Raw genomic sequence first — 16311 nt, 5'->3', positions numbered from 1 at the left:
CACCAAAATAAAAAATATATTAGTAATCGTATCCCCAATGCCACCTGATTTAGTAGATCTTATGATTTAGATCTCAGATATTATATATAATTGTATTTTGGAAATGTAAACATTTTTCTCCAAACATCAGCTTATAAATTCTGAAAATACAAACACACATTTCCATCGCGAAAACACTCTTTTCATGCTTGCTATATATATATTAATTCAACCAAGCAAAAGTTTCTCATTTCGTAAGTTGGGCTTCACACAGGAGAGCTATTTACAGGTAGCTGTAGAGCTACCAGTAGCTCAAGAACTACCAGTTGGATTAGCCTGATCTAATTGCTTTGCAATCAATCTCAATTAGTGGAAAGAGTATAACAGAAATTTGGATTATCAACACCCTGGGGCCATTATGTGACACTCAATGCATTCTCCTGATCAGAGAAATGTGAACTAAAATGCTACTCTGCTATGTAAGTCTTGAAATAAACCATGTAACTTTACCCCATACAAGCTTTAAAAAGGCCTTCCTATACGACTGTATTGACTATGGCACTATTTTGAATTTGAAACTAAAAATAACTTTTCATATAGAGCTTAATGCCACAGCTTGCCGTGGTTTGCTGTATCTAAGTGGTTGAGGTACAGATGACAATATTATCTAATTTCATTGTACTCAAGTTATCAACTTCAGAAAATGAAAGGCTGACTGGCTTTGTCTGATTTTGAAATTGCAAACTGATGGTCACACCAGATGTTCTTGGAAGCGCTTAATGCGCTGGCCTTCTTCTCCGTTTACAATTGTATGGTCTAGCTACACAGCAGTGCTGTTGCTAGACAAGGTCACTGGACTTATATGATTCTGCGGTGTGGTGTTTTCCATGTATTGTTGGATTTGTCTCATTTGCCTCAAAAGCCATCAGCTACTGCATGCTCTGCAAATTTTAACAGAAAATGTGTTATAACAACAAATGGATTCAGCGTTACCAAAATGTGGCAACATGTGCATTCCTGCCCTGAGGAAGACCCTTTGCAAAGATTGACTGGTCACCTTTCAGGTGCTTATTGCTGTATTTGTTTAAACAAATAATTAGGTGAAGTCTTTGCACAGACAGTGTAAAAAGTATAAAACAATGAAGGAATATTATCACAGAAATTGTTGCATTATGCTGCATTCTCTTTTTTCTTGCAGCATAATTTAGTCAGTCCTGACACATAACTTGGTCCTCCCCTTCTGCATAATTCCAGTGGCCCTGGGAATAGGTAAAACAATATCTGGTCTTTGTGAAAGAAAAAGATATTACATAAAGGACAGGTGCTCTTGTGCAGGAGTCCGTTGCCATTCAATCCATTGTACAAACTTTAGTTTGAAAGAACTCTAACCATAACTGCTGAATTTCTATAATTTTATAAGAGTAAATTCAGATCCTAACTACAACATCCCTGCAACCTTTGGTGTTTTCATTGAATTTCTATGTTTTTTTAACGTAAAGTAATTTTTATTACTATACGTTATTCCAACCCCTGCCGTGCATGGCCTTCAACCGTGCGCGGCGGGCATTGGTCGCAAGGCCTGGCCTTGCAGCCAAGCCCTCATAGTCACCCAATCCTGCCCCAGGCATGGTCTTTGCCCTTGTGCAGCGCAGGTTGGCCACTGGGCCTGTCTCTGTCAGTGGATGTGTGAGTGGGTACGTGAGTGTCTGAGTGGGTTTGAAAGTGGGTGTGTGAGTCTATGAGCGGGTCTGAGTGGATGCATAAGTGTCTGAGTGGGTGTGTAAGTGAGCGCATGAGCCTCTGGAAGCATGTGTGAGTGAATGAATTGGTGTATGAACGAGTATGTGTTTTTTCTTACAAATTTTTCCATACACGTGAATATTTTGCAAATAAATCATGGAAAATCACGAAAATTCAAAGATTTTCATGAATATTGCATGCCTTGATGCAAAAGTATATTAAACTGTAATTTGCCTCTAAAACACACCTATATCACACCCCTGGGGTCCGGTTACCTTCACCCTGACCCCTATGCCAATTCCAACGTCAATTTTCACCCCCGGGGATCGTGTCCTGTGAAATAAAATGGCAGTCACAACTTTCTAGTCAGGTTGTGGTGAGGCAATTGCAACGCTTCTTTTTGCACGCGTATTCACAAAAATTAGCGAATTTCACAATTAATTGTGGGCAGAGATATACAAATCTATTTGCCCTCAAATATCTCCTAAACTACTGAATGGATTTACACCAAAGAACAAAAAGCACAATCTGCATACGGGCAGATAGCTTTCTGCCAAGTTTGGTGTAATGCCATCCAGTTGTTCGGGCTGTAGACATGTTGACAGGTCCTTTGGGTATTAACATAGAAAATGCAACGCTTTTTGAGCCCTCTTTTTCTCAGCCCTTGCTTAACGGATCACCCGAACACTTCCCGTGCACAACAAGAATCACTGGGCCACTTTTTTTTTTTAACATTTCATGCAGATTCGTCAAACGGTACCAAAGATATAGGCAAGTCAACAAACGCTTAATCTATAGAAACATTATCCTAACCTGGTGACTGCCAGTAAGTGTTTAATATATATATATATATATATATATATATATATATATATATATAACGCACAAGATGCTGAAGCAGCCCAGTCTGTCGATTGGAGCTCGTGCGGCGAGTGTCACAGTTGTACACAATCCAAAGCACTCCATTGCAGTCAAATCTTGGGGGCAAGGACGAGCCATACCACCCGAGTTTTTTTGCCATACTTTCATTTACTCGTGACAAGGAGAACAACATCTTTCGGCCATAACTGGCCTTGATCACGTGATTTGTAGTGCGGATCCAAATCTATTTAAAGACCTACAAACAAAACAAATCAAAGACTTCCAATTCTAGACTTGGCAATGCCACTTATTATCTATGCCATGCATGATACAATACAATATTCACAAAATAATAAGCAGAACATAAACTGCATAATTCAGTGATAACATTGAAAACGCAAACAATATTACTAAATAAATCCTCATTGAACATTGTCCAATTTAAAATTGACATATCACATATGAAAAGACGTCATAGAAGTTATAAACCAAGTACAGCTATAGTAGCATACGATGTCATTATCAAAGTAGAATGTCAACGTTTACTAGTCATCTTAAAGATCTTGTCTCCAACATCAAATTTCACAATGTGTCTATCTGCTCCCTATAAAAAGTCCTGGTTTGAAAATACTGATGTAGAAAAAATTACTACAGCTACATTAGCTGTAGATGTTTTATAAATTCTATGACGTCTTATCATATGTGATATGTCAATCTTATGTAAATGAGAAAAAACTCCATTCCCGTAATGCTTGGCAGATACCGGAGTTGCTTACAATAATACATTAAGAACAATGCAGCAGCTCTAGGAAATTAGTAAATGCTATTTCGTTATTCAATTTATGCTAATTAGGTACAAGACTTATGTTTTTACTGACGCTGAAACGTTTTATTTCTTGGTTAAAATCAAAGTGTGTTAAATTAGCGCCGGGACAGTGAGCTCTGGAAAGTAATGCTTCCATTTTCTTACGATAATGGCATTACTCCTAGTCCTACTCCCTCGCCTTCCTTTTAACCAATAAGGCCTCTCGCCTCCCCCTAGACCCTCCCTTCCCCTTTCAAAAACCCCCCCCACCCTTATCCCCTCCTGTACAAAAACCAAGCCCAAGCCGCAACTCGGACAGTCCGTACTGGGAGGGTGGGAGGGAACGGAAAAGGAAGGCGAGGGAGTAGGACTAGGAGTAATGCCATTATCGTAAGAAAATGGAAGCATTACCTCCCGTCCCTCCCTCGCCTTCCTTTTAACCAATGAGACATAGCAAGAAAACACACAGGAGACGGACACCGAGTTGCAAGACCTTTATTTAATATCCTGCACCAAGAACATCCCCCAACATTATCTCATAGAGGATAAGACCCGGTGACCTAGCACCGACTCCAAACTACCCAAGTCAGACAGCCTATAATGACGCACAAACGTGGAAGAAGAAGCCCAAGTGGCGGCCCTGCAAATTTCCACCACCGAAGTCCCCTGAAGCTCTGCCACCGTAGCCGCCATGCCTCTGGTAGATCTCCCCTGAATCCCTAGAGGAGGAACCACCTCTCTCAAGGAATAGGCCAACAGAATTAAAGATCGAACCCACCGACTCAAGGAAGCCGTGGAAGGCTTCTCACCTTTGAGAGCCGGACCAAAATTAACAAACAGTGAATCCCCTTTACGAAAAGGAGCCACCACCCGCAGATACTCCAACAAAACTCTACGTACATCCAACGAATGCAAACGGACCTCCTCCCTTGATGAGGGATTCGGACAAAATGAAGGAAGAATGACCTCCTGCCGGGAATGGAACGAAGAATTGACTTTAGGAATAAAAGACGGAACCGGAACCAGAACCACCCTATCGGGAAAAATCTTACAAGAAGGAAAGGAACACGCCAATGCCCCCAATTCCCCCAACCGACGAGCCGAAGTAATGGCTACCAAAAAGAACGCCTTCAAAGATAGATGTCGCAAATCACAGTCCCCCAACGGTTCAAAAAGGGGCCTCCGTCAACACATCCAAAACCAAGGACAGATCCCATGAAGGAAAAGAACGTACCAGGCGAGGAAATAAATTAACAAGCCCTTGAAAAAATCTAGGCATCAATCGCCCTTCATCCTGAAGATTACGCCATGGTCCTCTGAATGCCTGAATAGCCACCCACTGTACCCGAAGAGATGCCACTGACAACCCTAAATGAGCACCATCCTGCAGGAACTGCATCACCTCAAAGATAGAAGTGCAGGTAGGATCCAACTTACGACTTAAGCACCAAGACGAAAACACCTTCCACTGCCTACCATAAGAAAGCAAAGTGGAACGTCTCCTTGACGCCAGCAAGGTAGAACTCAAAGCCACCGGCACCCCTAGACCTGTCAACCCCCTCCGTTCAACTTCCAGGCCGTCAAGTGTAACCTCCTCAATGACCCCACTGGGAGGCAGGGAAACTCCAGGGGAGACGGACAAAGAGGCAGAGGCCACATCCTCCCCTCTGCCATCAGCATCAACAATGGGAACCAATTCGCTCTCGGCCAAAGAGGCGCAATTAGGATAACCCTGGACCCCAGATCCCTTACTCGTAACAGAAATGCCCTGAGTAGTTGAAAAGGAGGAAACGCATACAAAAGGCCCTGCGGCCAAGGACATGACATCCCGTCCACCTCCCATGCTTGGGGACACCGAAACCGGGAGCAGAAGCATTCCCTACTGACGCAAACACATCCAGCACTGGAAGACCCCAAAGCCGAACCAGATGCTGAAATAGAGACTTCCGGAGAGAGAAAAGTTGGGAGGAAGGAATCACTCTGCTCAGCAGATCCGCTCGAACATTTACCACCCCCCGAATGTACGTAGCCCTGAGAGAAGGAACCCACTCCTGAGCCCACACAAAAATCTCCCTGACTAGATTGAACAGAGCCCTCGACCTGGTCCCCCCTTGCCGATTGACATAAGCCTTGGCCACTAAGTTGTCCGTGCGAACCAGAACCGCCGACCCCCTCAGGGAATCCTGGAAATGGACCAGAGCCAGGAATACTGCCCGCAATTCGCACCAATTCGAAGACCGACTCGCCTCCCGAGGGGACCAAAACCCCTGAATCTGAGCCGACTCCATCCATGCCCCCCATCCTGAGAGGCTGGCATCCGTTGTTACCACCACGGGTCTCAGAGGTGATAAAGAAACCCCTACCCTCAGGTGGGCTGCCTCCAACCACCATTGCAACTCCCTGCGAATCAATCCGAACCCTGGAACCCTGTCCTTCAGAGAACTGGACCCTGGTGCCCACCTTCTCAAGAACCAAGTCATCAAGCACAGGAGATGGAAACGTGCCCAAGGCACCAGAAAGATCACCGACGCCAAATGACCCTGCAGACGCAACCATAGAAGAGCTCGGGGAGCAGACAGTAACAATACCTTCTTTACCAAAGCCTGGAGTACACCCAACCTTTTTTCTGACACAGTCACCAACCCTAGAAGAGTCTGAAACCGAGCCCCCAGAAAAACCAGATCCTGGGACGGCACTAAGTTTGACTTCTCCCAATTGATTAAAAACCTGTGGTTTTGCAGGACCCCCAGAACTTGGACCACCTGCCTCTGCAAAAGGTCTCGTGATGGGGCATGAATCAAAATGTCGTCTAGATAAGGATGCAGAAACACCCCTTCTGAATGAAGCAAAGCCACTAGAGGAGCCAGCACCTTTGTGAAAATTCGAGGAGAAGATTTTAGACCGAAAGGCAGAACACAAAACTGATAATGGTCCCGACCCACAGCAAACCTCAGGAACTTTTGAGAGGATCTTGCCACAGGCACGTGTAGGTAAGCATCCTGCAGATCCATTGACACCAGAAAGTCCCCTTGCCTGACCAATGGAAAAATAGTCTGAATGGACAGCATGCGGAAATGCACTGTCCTGATCCAGGTATTCACCTCCTTTAGACTGAGCACTGGTCGAAATCCCCCTGAAACCTTCTGCACAAGAAACAAGACCGAATAAGTGCCCTGACCCCGTTCGTCTAGCGGAACGTGGGAAATGCCCCCCTTGACCAGTAAGTCTCGCACTCCGTCCAATAATGCCCTTCTCCGTGACCCCTCTGAAGGCAGAGGAGTGGGACGAACCCCTGAATCTGGAGGAACCACAACAAAATCTATGACATAACCATTGGACACAATGTCTAGTACCCAATGATCGGTTACACTGTCCTCCCAAGCTGAAAGAAAGTGACTCAATCTTCCCCCATCCGGCCCTCTGCCAGGCCCACAGTGATTGTCAGGACCCCTTCTTGAAACCACCCCGGGTCGCAGGAGCAGACTTCTTAGGCGAAAAACGCGGCTGAAAACGCCGTTTCCTAAATGAAAAGGATTTGGCATCCCTAGAAGGAGAAGATCTGGAACGCTTCTTCCACCCTTTACTCGAAGAAGAGCCCCCTTTATAAGGTAAGGCATGCTTCCTCTCCTTAAATGCCTTGGAAAGCATGGATGGTAATTGATCTCCAAACAGGTTACGGCCCTCAAACGGCAGTCTCAACAAGGCCGCCTTTTCCCCTGGATCAGCCTTCCAGGAACGCAACCAGAGGGATCTACGAGCCCCAATCAAAGACCCGGATGCCAGAGCCGAAGTACGGACCACATCTGAAGACACATCAGCCAACAATCTGGCCTGCTGCTCCATGCCAGCCAGGAGCTCTGAACACTCCGCCCCTTCCTGTACAGCTACCGCCAGTTTATCAAAGTCTTGAACCAATGACTGTGACGCATAAGCAGAATAAATCCCTGCCTTCAGCGCTAGATTCTCCGCAGCAAAAGCCCTCTTAAGACCCGAATCCACTTTACGGTCTGTGGCATCCGTAGGCACACAATCCTCCGGATTGACTGCCGTCTTGCCAATCAGAGTAGCCAAAATAGAGTCCAGGCGAATAGAAGGAGGCAAAACCTCCTCACCCTCAAGTAAGTAAAGCTTCTGAAGGAATCGAGGAACCTGAGCCTTCTCCACATCCTTCCACTCACGAAACACCATATCCTTCACAGGTCCCTGGAAAGGCATGGCAAACTTCGAAGGTGTCTGATATTGAGGAAATAAATGAGAATCCGAATTTGAAGGTTGAAACACTGGGAAACCCAAATTGTCCCGAACATGTGCCATCACATCCCACATTTCTTCTCTGGAAACATATTTTTCCCCAGATGACGTCGATGGGGCCTCATCCTCACTCTCTGATGAGGATTTCCTTGCCGCTACCGATGAGAGCGCACGCTTAGCCTGACCAGACCTGGCCACGCCTGTTCGCAGTGCCCTGGTAACAGCTACCTCAATCATATCCTGCACTTCCTCTCTAGACATGAGGGGAGTACCTCTGTCATGAACCTGAGGGTTCTCAGGAAGAGCCAAGCTATCCTCACCTCCCTCCTCCGAGGAGGAAGAAGAGACAATCCTACGTCTCTTTGCTGCAGCTTTCGGCATGGTAAACCACAAAATCACACTGACTTCATTCCCAAAAAACTGCCTATATATGGGACCGTTGTCCTCCCCCAACAGGGCTCCACCAATCCCTAAAACAGCAACATTCCTTCTAAAATCCATAAAAAACCACGGGCCGAACGCCCGTCCTACCTGCATCACAAACATGAAGGTCCTCGGTTCCTTGTGGCTCCGCGGCGCGGAAAACCGGAAACCAACGCCCCAGCCACAGAGGGCCGGCTGACCCCGTCAGCCGGCCCCCAGAACACGCCTCTCGAGCAGCCATGCTGCTCGTACAAGCCGCGCCCCAGCCGTAGCACTCCTCGCGGAGCTCCGCGTCCCGAGGAGTGCCTCCTTCGATGACCTCCAGGCCCCGCCGTGCAGGTGAGAAAGGGAAAAGAAATACGTCTAGCGTGGGCTAGACAAAAGAACAGGAGGGGATAAGGGTGGGGGGGGGGGGTTTTGAAAGGGGAAGGGAGGGTCTAGGGGGAGGCGAGAGGCCTCATTGGTTAAAAGGAAGGCGAGGGAGGGACGGGAGGTAATGAAAACCGTTGTGCACTCAAATGGAATCAAACTGCCTTTCAATGTGTGTATAAGTACAAAATGCAAGTCTCCTGCTGGCATTAAATGGAGGAGGGAGGGACACGGGCATATAGTATAAATTGGGAGCTTGCCAAATGGGCAAAATACATTTTTTGTTGTAAGTGATCTGGGCCAAAGGAATCGCTGAGGCCTGATCTTTTTAACTTTACTGCTATACTAATTATGTAGCTACAGCTGCGAGACTTTGGGGAATAAATCGCAGGAAAAAATCCTGTTAAAAGAAAGATGTTTGAGAAAAAATAAAGCACACAAAAACGGTACATTATGCAGAAAATTTAGCTTCCTGATGAGTTTCCATGAAAGTGGGAAACTTCACAGCTTTAAAAAGTTGCGAATGTTATCAGCTGAACACAATATATATAGCGAAAATATAATTTTTCACATAAAAAACAAGCAGCCGTGAAGTAGTGATTGCAAACGTACTTAATGTGATTAGGTCCATAAAGTTCACTTTATATGATAACAGAATTAAATACTAGATACGGTTCATAAACCGGTTCCTAGTTTCATCCCTCAGTTATGTTATTACGTTTTTCTTCCATTCATTCTTCCTTTTTTCTAACATCCTCCCATTATTGTTTTGTGTCTGCAATACTTCTACATATTCACTTGTTCCCTTTATGTTTCCCTATTTTCCTTCCTTCATTTCTCCATTTCCCCTCCTCCCTCTTTTTCTCTTTCTTTCGCATTCACTTCACCGCTTCTTTCCTTCAGTCTTCATCTGTTTTTCGCAATTCATTTATTTTCCCACTTATTTCTTTTCTTCCTCATGCGTCCTTCTGCCCCATTCTTATCTTCCCTTTTCACTGCACTGCTCTGGTGCAAAAACAGTCAGTCTCAGGAAAAATGACATTTTGCTGTTTGTGTGCTCCCTTCCTACTAGCAAAGAGGCTTTTCTGCATTCATTTGTTGCATTTATTGGTTATTTGTAATGGTGGTGTGATACACTTGTGTGTAATAGTCTTAAAGCAGCACCAGCCCTGCTATCTTCTTTCTTTTCCCTAGGTCGAGGTGGCTGGTAAACTTTACAGAACTGGCAGCTTAGCATCATTTCCAGGAGAAAGAAAAAATATTTAATTGAGTGGCAGTTTCTTTATGCACATTGGTCCTTTGTGTTCTCTATCGCCCAGCTCTGCTCCTGCTATGCCCCACATGCCCACAGCATAGCAAAGAAACAGGTTCCTCCTCGTTGGCAGGATGAATGTTCCTGGAACATTCCAAGAAACTCTCTTGTATTCCTTCAAAAACACTGTGACAGCACGAAAATGCCGAATGAGGACCAGTTCAGGCAAAGCCAAACTGGAGTTTTCCTAATGAAGCTCCCAACTTCCCAAAAAAATGAGAAAAAAATAAAAATATGTTCCATCAAAAGCTGAGAACAAGCAGAAGCATGTTACTACCACCGAAAACTGCCCAGAAAAGCTGAGAACAAGAAACATATTCATACTACTGAGAAGATAAGCTAACAACTAGCAAAACACGTTTATAGCGCTGGGAAGCGAGGACGAGCTGAGAGCAAATGAAAACATATCCATAGGGCTGAGAACTGGCCGAAAGTCTGAAAACAAAAAAACATATTTATACCGCTGGGAAGTGTTCAGACAGACCAGCCCAGGCCAAATGGAAACAGGTTCACAGCGCTGAGGACTGTCCGGACAAGTATGCTCCTACCGTTGATAACTGCAGGGACAAGCCAAGAACAATCAGAAACGTATTTATAGCGCTGAAAACTACACTGGCAAGCTGAGCACAAGCAGAAACAAGTTCATACCCCTGACAACTCTAGAAACAAGCTGAGAAAAATCAGAAACGTGTTCATACACGCTCAGAAAGGCTCATTCACAAAGGGAATTTCTCGTCGATCACCACTAATTAGGGTACCACGGGTTTGTCCTTTGGTGCCACAAGAACCGAATGATTTCATTACACCGGATCCCTACGGTCATTAAGGCACACGTAGGAACGTTCTTACCGCCCAGTACAATTAGGAAGCTCTTGAGGGCCTAAGGGTGGGATTGAGAGGGGAAAGGAGATGCGATCAAACCTGTGCTGTCTGTGGTGTCACACAAAGAATGCATGACGCTACTTCTACTATCCATAACGTTTTGGAGAATTGGTGTCCATGTTCTCGCCAAGCTGTGATCTGGCTGTAGAGAGCCATCCAGGCTCTCCTACACTTTGTTGCCTCCAGGTCATGGAGGCAGGGCTTCGACCCCAGAAGTTATAAATTAAATGGCCGGCTGACCTCGCGGTCAGTCAGCAAGTATGCAGCATAATTGTGTGGGGTGTTTCCTTGTGATCAGCGCGCTTGCGAGGCCCTGCTCGCCTCGCTACACTGGCCTTAAACCTTGTGCACCGCTAAGCATATTTAAGATATTTTTAAGGGAAAACCAGAAAAGTCCAAAAAGAAGAAAAACACAGAACATCCAGACAAGCCGATAAATGGCTGTCAAAGTTCACGGAAGCCCAACCAAACAATTACGGTGGGCCTATCTCAGAATTGTGAAGCCATTGACAAATTTGCCCAACATGGAACCACTCCGACAAGCAGAGAAATGAACATCTATCCAAGAACATAACAGGCAAGACAAACTCAGAACTGGCAACAGAAGTCCAGAGCTGGCCACCCTGATCGAAAAATGTGAGGCCTAGTTTGGACTGCTGTGCCTTATTTATAACAGGCCAGATAAACTCAGAGCATTCCCGAAAAAAATGCGAACTACCTGGTAAAATTCGGAGCACCGTTCATAGTCTCTGAACTACCATTCCAAGAGATCAGAAAAACTGCAAAGACATCGTAACTGCCAGGATAAGTGTGAACCTTCGGGGTAAAGTTTAGAACCGCCCTTGTGACCTGATCAAGGGTATCGAAATCAGGGATATTGATTTTTATCAGATGTATGGGACCTTTCTTTTTTGTAGGGATTTGACATGTTTTGCGTTTTATTCGAGTGAAACAAACTGAAAAATCTCTAAGGTACAAAGACACAACAGTCACAATGAAATGTTCTACAGAAAGCAGGTCTGAAGCTGAGAGTCTTCATCAGAGATGCTGACCCACTGGGAAAGCATAAAACGGTAGAAATGGGTCTCCTGGGGAAAATACACCCGATACGTAAAGTATGAGATAAAAAGTGAGGGAGCATAATCATTGAGACAGTGTTCTTTAGACACTAGGGTAGTCTCTCAAGTTGGTTGTTTTACCATCATATCAACTCCATTGTTTTGACTGGAAACATATTGCTCAGATTAATAGATGTGGAGTTAAGAAAGGTACGTCTATATTTATCTCTGATTGCTTACCTTGACAATATGTTGATAGTCAATTTTGTGAAGTCTATATATGGGATTGTGTATTCTCCGGACTTCAGTAGGGTGGCAGATAGTATCTTAGTGCTATTATCAGTAGGTCTCCTCTAGCCAAGTCAGATGCCCTTTGGTAGCAGCCCTCTGCTTTGTTTATTCAAGCCTATGCTTCAAATAGTAGGCTGATGAGACGAGTCTGGTGATAACGGGTGGGATGTCAGTTGCAAGACTCGAGCTCCCTTTGTGTTTAATTTCTTTTCAGTAAGATGCCAAATCATTGAAGATGGTCTGAAAAGCAGCCAAAGGATCAACATCTTTTGAATTTCAATTATTTCCAAACATATTCTTAGATGGGCATTCCTCATTTTCCTAAGGCCTGGTCCTCAGCTATGAATAACCCTGTTGGCTCAGCCTATGCTCATGTCAAGGAGTCTATATATACCACGTGTTTAACTATTGACAACTGGTGAGAAGGTCTGCCTTTTGCATCCTGTGGCACGTCAAGGGGATCTTGAAAGACGAGAAAAAGGGATGCACTCCCAGCTGGGTGAAGGGGGGTGTACATTAACTTTTTTCCAAACCTAGAGGGCAAGGAATTGCAGCTGGAGTGTCTAGCTTTTCCCTGCACACAGGATAAAGACTTCTGAAAATGCACATTGATGAAGGTCTCGAAGCTCCCACAAACTTGGTGACAATAGGCCTTGCAGACAGCTGTGATCTGAACATTAGAGGTATGGTGGAGCTGTACGAGGAGGGGCAGAGGTGTGGTGCATCTGGCTGCATGTTATACTTAGGGACTCAGCAAAAAGAAGGAACATTGCAGCTTCGGTGCCAAAGTCAATAGGCACAAATGCCTATGACTTGGGTCCAAGGATAATCCACCCTGGTGATATTTCCTACCACAAAAAAAAAGAGATTTATATAATTCAAGTTATGACAGGCCAAGGCGCCAACAACCCAGTTTATCACAGTATAGTCTGCAAAGTGAAGTGAAACAGGCTTTTGGACCTCAGCATAGCCAAGCACGGAGCTCTAAAATCACTAAAATATTTCTGAGACATTCTTTAGGCACCCAGGCCCTTTGTGTATTGGAGGTCATCTGACCACGGTCAACCCTCTCTGGCTAGAGATTAAGTAGTGCCTGATGTAGGGAATTGTTTTTGCCAGGATGCCCTCGTGATCTTCTTGAATGTTTGCTAAACCCAGACATCAATACTTATATCTTTTTTCAGAGGGCATTGGGGTTTAAATACCACACTGCCTCAAAATACAGCACAACTCCTATTTAGCCAGGCTTTGGTACAATAATACAAGATGCTTGATGCCGCCACTGACATGGCTACTAGACTAGTCCTAGAGAAGAGTAATCATTCCACTCTGTTGTAGCTAACATTCTTAAAATGCTACTTCAATTGTACTATTGAATATCGACATAAAGAATATTGACATACAAGAATGCGGGAGTCAGAAAATTGAGGGACAAAATATTGAAAGGTAAGCGCATGTAGGGGAGTATAGCTTTACTATTCCTTACTCCACATCTTCATACCTTGAAAATATATGTACCGCATAGGTACATATGCAGAACTTGGCATAGAAAATCTACATTTACTTATCTATCAATATATATATTTTTAATTTTCTCCATGATATTTAGTACCTATTCTGCTAGTCTGACTTTGATATTTAATTTGCACACCTGCTGCTTCTTTGAACATTTTAAGATTAATATGAAACTACCAAAAGGTGGAACTACCCTCAGTGGCAGCCGCCGCATAAATCAAGGGGTGGGGTGGTGGTGGGGAGCTGACAAAAAGGTGAAAATAAAAAATAAAAAAACGCACCTACCTCAATGCCTCCGTTCCGCTCATCTTTCTCGCCTCTCCCTATGTAGTGTCCCAGCATTCACTGATAGGACACCAGCACAGGCTCCCCATGAAATCCTGACACTGCCTTCATGCTAAACTTAGCGTGAAAGCAGCACCAGGATTGGTCTGAGCTGCTCTGACTGCCACCAAACCCAACCTAAGTGTGCATTTGTGTGTGGCCAGGCTGAGACGGCCAGCCAAACACACATGCGCACTTCGGGCACACCACTCCTCCCCCCCCCACCTCCTGTGGCCCAGCCCCACCCCTCCCTGCACTGCTGGCTGAGACAGCAGCAGAAAAATAAAATGACTATTGTTTTATTTTTCTGCTGCCGGGTCAGTCAAGCTGACGGTCAGTCAGGAGGGCAACCCTCCTTCGCCATAACGAAGGAGCCTCCCCTGATCAGCCTTCGAGACAGCCTGTGAAACAATTTATAGTGGATACAAATGCAAAAATATTTCAGAGAAAACATAAGTGATGGGCAAAGTGTAAGCCAGTAGGAGATGTTGGGAGAGTGTGAAGAGATAACCGTGTCTCCCATTAGATGTCACAGAATAAGTTATTGATTGAGTGTTTGACAACAGGCACTCTCTCCGTCAAGGTGATGGAGAGCATTACCTGGTTACAGAGGAATAACTGTTATGGAAGTTCCTCTAATGGTACCAAACGTTTGGTGCATGGCTGGCAACGGTTTTGACGGTCGTCCCACAAACATTTTTCTTTTTGTTTTTTCAAAAACAAACTCCGAAAGTTGGAGATTATTTCTAAAGAACACATAACTAATGACCCCTTCACCAAGGTAGTTTGTTTCTCTGGGTGCTGGTGTCTTTATTTAATTTTTCCTGTTTGTGAGTGCCACACAGGAAAAAAAGGACATCTGATCATCAGTCCTAAATAGTATGGGTGGTGCGATGCCTCAGGGCCAGTACTCTGTCAGGCCCTTGGTGTAAGCTTTCCATTGGCACAGACAACAAGGGCACAGCTGACGGAAAGCTGACTTACAACAGGGTTGGTGGAATGAGAGTCTGGTGGAAAGGGTACTTCAACCTAAACACCCAAGCAGGCCCTAAGAGCCTTGGCGTTTTTGAATATTGACGAAAAGACTGTAGTAGAAAACAATGCATGGTAGGTTATGGGATTCTGTAGTAATGGAGAGCCAAATTATTTGGCATGGTTGATCAAGTTATTTGGCAGAGAAATTAATGCAGCGATTAAAGTCACACCTCATTGCATAATATGCAATTAAAGCAGACTATGCAAGAGGTTCTTAGCATTATTATGTAGCAGTTTTGGCATGTTTACATACACTGAAGCAAAATGGATCTCAATACTACAGGAATGCAGATATTAGTTATAAAAAAAATGCAATTTGTGATTTTGTATTGCAGTATTTGAACAACATTTTATTACCATATTATTACCTCTGTCTTTCAATACTGTACTTTCTAACTCCAAGTGCAAAATAGGTTTCGTAGTGTACTTGAAATCAAAGATGTATTTCCTTAATTCTGCACGATCCAGTAATGTTTTAAAACTTATCTTTGGCTTCTTGTGTACTTTGTGCTCATGAAACATGGTCAGAGGAAGCACATTTTCTATTCAGCCCTTTTGGAATAGTATGTGCATTACATATTCATTATCCATGTGTTTCACTGGGAGGCACTTTAAGTTTTAATACCTTATCCTTTAATAAGAGATGCCAAATAGTTGTGGTTCTTCTAAACCTGGAATGCTTTTTAAATAGCTGCTCACTTGTGAACCGTGTCTGTCATGTAACTATAACTAGTGAAACAAAAGGTTTTCATAATAATGAAGGGATCATTCATTCCATCCTCTGGGTATCACATTAAAATTTATAAGAATGCTGTAGACAAAGCAACTTTAAATTGGGATATCGATACCATTTGGTCTAATTTTACACATCAGCACCTGCAAGATTGCCAGTTCACTTTGCAAAGTGTTTAACTTTCTGTTGAACGCCACGTGAAAAAATCCCGTAAATTTCGATCCATTTTGGCTACAACATTTTTTGTCGAAAATAGCAAAGTAGGCAGCTGAGGATGAATATGTGGTGAGGGCATGCAAATTCGTAATTGAGTGGTGTCGTCCCGGGATTTGGGGTGGCAGGGAAGACATATACTACTGGGTCCCAAACCCTATCCACACTTGATTTCGGGGTAGTGAGGGCAATCAGTTAACAGAAGCTACTTTGGAAGGAAGTGCTTAATTTGTGCTTGTTATTTCCGGTGCTGAGCACCGGCACTTATTTGTGAGGGCCGGGGCTTGTTCTTATGCCTCAAGCATTTGCTCGTCCGTGGCTTGTTCTTATGCCTCAAGTATTTGCTGCGAGCAAAAGACACATATGGGAAAGACGGAAGAAGGAAAAACTTAAAAGCGTCATAGAGGGAGAAAGTAGAAAGTTGCAGGATGAGCTGAAGGTGCAGGGGTGGCCGTAAATGGATTGAAGAGGCCCGAGGTGGCTTCAGGTTTACGCTGCCTCAGTATTCAGTGCTGGCAGA

At 44.4% G+C, this 16311-nt stretch overlaps 1 protein-coding gene across 1 annotated transcript in view; it reads right to left on the bottom strand.

The window, feature by feature from the left end:
• Window positions 1-16311, bottom strand: part of GFRA2 (GDNF family receptor alpha 2) — a 281898-nt gene that overhangs the window by 59094 nt on the left and 206493 nt on the right. The window lies entirely within an intron of this gene.

Source organism: Pleurodeles waltl, chromosome 11 (genome assembly GCF_031143425.1).
Source record: "Pleurodeles waltl isolate 20211129_DDA chromosome 11, aPleWal1.hap1.20221129, whole genome shotgun sequence".
NCBI lineage: Eukaryota > Metazoa > Chordata > Amphibia > Caudata > Salamandridae > Pleurodeles > Pleurodeles waltl.
This window is presented reverse-complemented; position numbering and strand designations above follow the sequence as displayed.